We start from the raw sequence: 6,304 nt of genomic DNA on the forward strand, positions 1-6,304 counted from the left end.
TACCCCCCACAAATTGTAACGTTTGTTTTCAAGATAGTGTCTTCTACATCTCATTGTTACAATGGGTGGACCTGTATCCCTATTTAAGCATTTTGTTTTTTTCCCTTCGCCTCCCCAAATTAGAAAAGTGTATGTACAGGATGAAGGACACTAACATCAAATACAGTGAAAACAGAGGTTATACCATGGGGGAGGAGCATACCAAAGAAACAAAAAAAAATCACATAGTACATTATAAGTATGTTAAAAACAATAGCAAGAAAGACAAAAACCACTGTGTCTCTGTCTTGGGGTTCATTTTGTTTAACATCATCTTATATGGTCATATGTACATAGCTTTTTATCTTTTCTGCTTCTCCTAGACATATACTAGTGATTGCAAATAAGGGAAACCATGGGACTTATGTTTCTTTGGGCCTGGCTTACTTCACCTAATATAATTTTTTCCAAGTCTTTCCATTTCCTGACAAATGGGGTGATGTCATATGTATGCAATGGATTTCTATACCTACATCAGAAAGAAGTTGAACATTTCTCCATGTATTTATTGGCCATTCTCATTTCCTCTTCAGAGAAGTTTCTCTTTAAGTATTTAGCCCACTTATTTGTCAGGAAGTTGTTTCTTTGAGGATTTGTTGTTGGGATATTTAGTTTTTTGAGTTCCAAGTATATTTTAGATATGAGACCCTTGTATGTCCCAATCTACAAGCTTTCTTTGATCTTGCTAGCTATGTCCTTTGCCATGCAGAAACTCTGCAGTTTCATGCAATCCCATTTGTCCAAACTTTATTTGATTTGTTGCGTTTCTGGATCTTTATTGAGAAAATTTCAGCTTGTGTCAAAGAGTCCTAGAGTGTCTCCTATTCCTTCCTGTCATGTTTTCTGGGTGTCTGCTTTAATTTGAGGTCTTTGATCCATTTGGAGTTGATTCTGGTGCAAGGTAATATGTAAGAATCTAGCTTCGGTTTACTACAGGTGCTTAACCAATTTTACCAGCACCATTTACTGAAGAGGCTGTCTTTCTTCCATACTATTTTATTATTGAAGATTAGGTGGCTATATGTCTGAGGGTTCATTTCTGGGTCTTCATTTCTATTCCATTGGTCCTGAGGTCTGTTCTTGTACCAGTATCAAGCTATTTTGATTACTTGGCTTTGTAGTAGAGTTTGAAATTTGGTATTGATATTCCTCCAGCACTGCTCTTTTTGCTAAGAATTGTTTTTGCTATTCAGGGTCTTTTAATGTTTCATATGAAGTTTTGGGTTGTTTCTTCCACAAAGGGGTTGGAATATTGGTAGTATCACATTGAATTTTTTAAAATATTTTTTAAGGTGAAAATGCTGTACAGAGGGGTTACAATTACGTGAGTAATGAGTAGATTTCTTACCAAGCATTGTTGTCTCCTTTAATTTTCCCCTACCATCCCTTCCCTCCCACTTCCACAACTACACTGCCCGCTGCCCCCCCCCCCCCCCCCGCCCCCCGCCTATATTTTTTGACAAAGCGTCTTATACATCTCAGATAACTTTTGGCAGTATTGCCGTTTTCATGATGTTAATCCTCCCAATCCAGCAGCATGGGAGGTTTTTCCACTTGCTTAGTTCTGGTTTAATTTCCTTTTTCAGATTTATATAGTTTTCAGCATAGAGGACCTTCACTTCTTTAGTTACATTAACTCTTATGTATTTTATTTTTGGGGGGCGCTTACAAAAGGAGTTGCTTTTCTGATTTCAGCTGGGCTCTTCTCATGGTAAGCATACAGAAAAGCCACTGATTTTTTTAAAATTTTTATTTTTATTGTGAAAATACTGTACAGAGGGGTTACAATTACATGGGCAAGATAATGAGTACATTTCTTATCAAGCATTGTAGCCTCCTCCTTTGTTTCCCCTTCCCATTCTCCCCCTTGCCCCCCCAATCCTCCTCCCTCCCCACCAAAGTTGTAAAGTTCATTTTTCCACCTAACAACTTGTACATCTCATTGTTGCAATGTATCCACCTGTATCCCTATTTAAACGATTTGTTTTTTTGAGGGTTAATTTTATACCTGTTAGTTTGCCAAAGTTGGGAGTGGAGTCCATGGGATTCTTTAAATACAATATCATGTCACCCGCAAAGAGGGAGTGTTTACATCATCTTTCCTTATTTGGATCCCCTTTATGTTTGCATCTTTTCTTATTGCTATAGCTTGGCATTCTAACACTAAATTGAAGAGAATTAGAGAGAGTTCACATCCTTGTCTCATTCCTGAATTTAGAAGAAATGGCTTTAGCTTTTTGCCATTAAGTATACTGCTGGCTGTAGGTTTGTCATACACAGCCTTTATTATATTGAGGAATGTTCCATGGATCCCTAGTTTTTCCAGCGCCTTCATCATAAAGGGATGTTGAATCTTGTCAAGTGCTGTTTCTGCATCTATTGAGATAATCATGTATTTCTTATCTTTGCTCTTGTTGATGTGATGAATTATATTAATTGATTTGCATATATTGAACCAGCTTTGCATCCCTGAAATGAGTCCTGTTTGATCATGGTGTATGATTTTTTTGATGAGTTGTTGAAGTCAATTGGCCAAATTTTGTTCAGAAGTTTTACATCTCTTTTCTTCATCTTTCTTTCATGAGTCCCTGCTTGGTTTTGGGATGAGGGCTATGATGGCTTCATAGGAGTTTGGTAGTGATCTTTTGTTTTCAATTTCATTCAAGAGTTGGAAGAGTATTGGTGGGAGTTCTGCTTTGAAGGTCTTGATGAATTCAGCAGTAAATCCATCTGGTCTTGGGCTTTTCTTGGGTTGGATATTTCTTATTGTTTTTTCTATTTTGATGCTTGATATGGGTCTGATAAGTTGGTTTAAATCATCTTGGTTTTGTTTCAGAATGTCGATATTTGCTAGGAAATAGGCCAGTTCTTCCAGATTCTCAAACTTATTAGCATAAAAGATTGGGAATATTTCCTTATAATGTTCTGAATCTTGGTTGTTTCTGTGGTGGTGTTTCTGTCTCATCTCTAAGTTTTTTTATTTGGATGTGTACTTTTTTTTCTGATAAGATTTGCTAAGGGTCTGTCAATTTTGTGAATTGTTTCAAAGAACCAATTCTTTGTTTTGTTGATTCTTTCTATAGTTTTCTTGGATTCTAATTCATTTAATTCTGATTCAATTTTAATTATTTATTTCCATCTACTGAATTGGGGTTTAGCTTGTTGCTCTTTTTCAAGCTGCTTCAGATGTCTCATTAAATTATTGGTTTCAGATCTCTCCAATTTGTTGATATAGGAACTCAGAGGTATAAACTTGCCTGTGAGTACTTTCTTTGCTGTGTCCCAGAGGAGCTGGTAATTTGTGTGTTCATTTTTGTTGAATATCATGAACATTTGAATTTCCTTTCTAATCTATTCCATGACCCACTGGTGGTTCAACATTGTGCTGTTCAGCCTCCACATGTTATAGAACTTTCTTTGGTGGCTTTTGGTGTTGAGTTCTAATGTTGTTCCCTTGCAGTTTGAGAGAATGGGGGGCATAATGGTTCTAAATTTGGACAAATTTGCTTTGTGACCTAGATTGTGATCTATTTTAGAGAATGTTCCATTTGCTGCTCAGAAGAACGTGTATTTTGATGTTGTTGGGTGAAATATTTGGTAGACATTTGTTAAGTCTATTTGATCTATGCAGTTCAAAAACTCTATTGAGTTTTTGAAAAGTTGATCTATTCAGTGGGGATAGTGGTGTGTTAAAGTTCCCAACAATTAATGTCTTTGGATCTATGTGAGATTTGAGGGAAAGTAGTGTTTCTTGGATAAATTTGGGTGCTCCATTGGTTAGAATTATAGTATCTTCCTGAAGAGAGATCCATTAATTAATATGTAATAACCTTGTTTACCTCTTCTCACTAACTTTAATTTGAAGTTTATTTTATCTGATGTTAGGATTGCAACTCCCACCTGTTTATGGGGGCCATTTGCTTGGAAGATTTCATTCCAGTCTATTACTTTCAGAATATGCTTTTGTTGGCAAGGTGTGTCTCTTGAAGGCAGCAGATAGAAGGATCTTGCTTTTTTAATGATTTTTTTGTGTGTGTACAGAGGGTTTACAATTACATAAGCAAGGTAATGAGAGTGCATTTCTTTTTTTATTGTGAAAATACTGTACAGAGGGGTTCCAATTACATGGGCAAGATAGTGAGTACATTTCTTATCAAGCATTGTAGCCTTCTCCTTTGTTTCCCCTTCCCATCCCTTCCCATCCTCCCCCCACCCCCTTTACCCAATCCTCCTCCACCCCCACCAAAGTTGTAAAGTTCATTTTCGATATAACGACTTGTACATCTCATTGTAGCAATGGGTCCACCTGTATCCCTACTTAAATGATTTGTTTTTTTCCTTCCCCTCCACAAATTATACCGGCATCAAATACAGTGAAGGCGAGGGTTATACTGTGGGGGGAGGAATATTTTGACCCAACTAGACAGTCTGTGTTGCTTAATTGAAGAGTTATGTCCATTGATATTGAGAGTTAGGACTGAGAGGTGTTTGGTAGTTCCTGACATGTTATCCACCTTCTTGGGGACTGTGACAACTGGATTCTTCCTATGATTCTTGTATTCTCTGTTTGGGGGCTGTTTCTTGGCCTTTATTGTGCTCTTGTTGGTTTGCTATGTGTAGGACATCTTTAATCATCATTTGTAGGGCTAGTTTGGTGGATATATATTGTTTCAGGGTTTGTTGTTGTTGTTGTGGCTGTGAAAAGTTTTTATTTGACTTTCCATTATGAAGGAGAGTTTATCTGAGTATAGTATTATAGCTAATAGTTGTTTGTCTTTAGGGCGTGGCATACATCATCCCAGGCTCTTCTTGCTTTCTCTGCTGAGAAATCTGAATTTATTCTGATTGGTTTCCTTTTATCAGTGATTGATCTTTTCTCCCTGACAGCTTTAAGAATCCTTACCTTGGGCTGGGAAGGTGGCTCAGTGGTAGAGCGCTTGCCTTGCATGCCTTAGGCCCTGGGTTTGATTCCTCAGCATCACATAAGCAAAAAAGAAAAAAGCCAGAAGTGGCGCTGTGGCTCAAGTGGTAGAGCGCTAGCCTTGAGCTGAAGAGCTGAGGGACAGGGCCCAGGCCCAGGGTTCAGGACCCATGACCAGACCAAAAAAACAAAAAAAGAATCCTTACCTTGGTCTGAATTAATCCTGTGTAGATTATAATGTGACCATGGGATGTCCTGTTCTGTTCTGGTCTATTTGGGGTTTTAAAGGATTCTTGTATCTGAATAGACCTATCTTTTTGCATGTTTGGGAAGTTCTCTGCCAGGATCCTGTTAAATAAATTTCCTAGACCATTAACTTCTGTCTCTAGGTGCTCCTCTACACCTATTATCCTCAGATAAGGATTTCTGATGGTGTCTTCTAAATGTTAAGTAGATCTATCATATTTCTTGGATTTGTCTTGAATAGTTGTCTGCTCTTTCTCTATAATATCTAGGCTGTCTTCAACCCTAGAGATTCGATCTTCTGCATGGTCTAACCTACTGTCAAGACTTTGGTTTTTATTTCTTTTCCTTCTAATTAGTCAGCTTTGAGGGCTTCAAATTCTTTGTTGGAGTTCTGTTTTAGATTTTGTATGGACTTCTTTACTTCCTTAATTTGGTTTCCAGTGTTATCCCTTAGTTGAATGGTTATGATTTCATTGGACTCCCTTTCCTTCTTTTGGGCTCCATTCAGCATTCTCTTTATGGCCTCCCTGGATTCTGGATTCCTTTAGCTGTCTGTTTGTGGATTCCATGAATGCCTCCATTAATTTTTGTCTGTTCTCATCCCGCTCATACAATTCCTGTATTAATCATTGATTAGCGTCCTCACGCTCATGAGATTCCTGTATCAATGTCTATTCTCATCCTGCTCATGCAAGTCCTGTATTAATCTTTGTCTATTCTCAGTCTGATCACACAATTCATGTATTAATCTTTTTTTTTAATTTTATTTTTATTTTTTTTTCCTGCTTATGTGGTGCTAGGAATCGAACCCAGGGCCTCGTGCTTGCAAGGCAAGTGCTCTACCACTGAGCCACCTTCCCAGCCCATAATTTTATTTTATTTTATTTGAGAATATACTGTACAGAGGGGTTACAATTTCATGGGCAGGATAATGCATACATTTCTTACCAAGCATTGCAGCCTCCTCCTTTGTTTACCCTTCACCTCCCTTCCCAGCCTCCCCCCTCCCCCCCACCCAATCATACCCCCCCTCCCCCTCCACACCGACATTGTAAAGCTGGTTTTGACATGACATTTTGTTCATGTATTAATTTTTGA

At 37.9% G+C, this 6,304-nt stretch overlaps 1 non-coding gene across 1 annotated transcript; it reads right to left on the reverse strand.

Annotated features, from left to right (window-relative positions):
• Positions 1–5,997: 5,997 nt before the first annotated feature.
• Trnaa-ugc lies at positions 5,998–6,061 on the reverse strand. The gene has a single exon. It is a non-coding gene; the product is annotated as a tRNA-Ala (tRNA).
• Positions 6,062–6,304: the final 243 nt, after the last annotated feature.

This window comes from Dipodomys spectabilis, unplaced genomic scaffold, assembly GCF_019054845.1.
Source record: "Dipodomys spectabilis isolate Male_0828 unplaced genomic scaffold, ASM1905484v1 ptg000457l, whole genome shotgun sequence".
NCBI lineage: Eukaryota > Metazoa > Chordata > Mammalia > Rodentia > Heteromyidae > Dipodomys > Dipodomys spectabilis.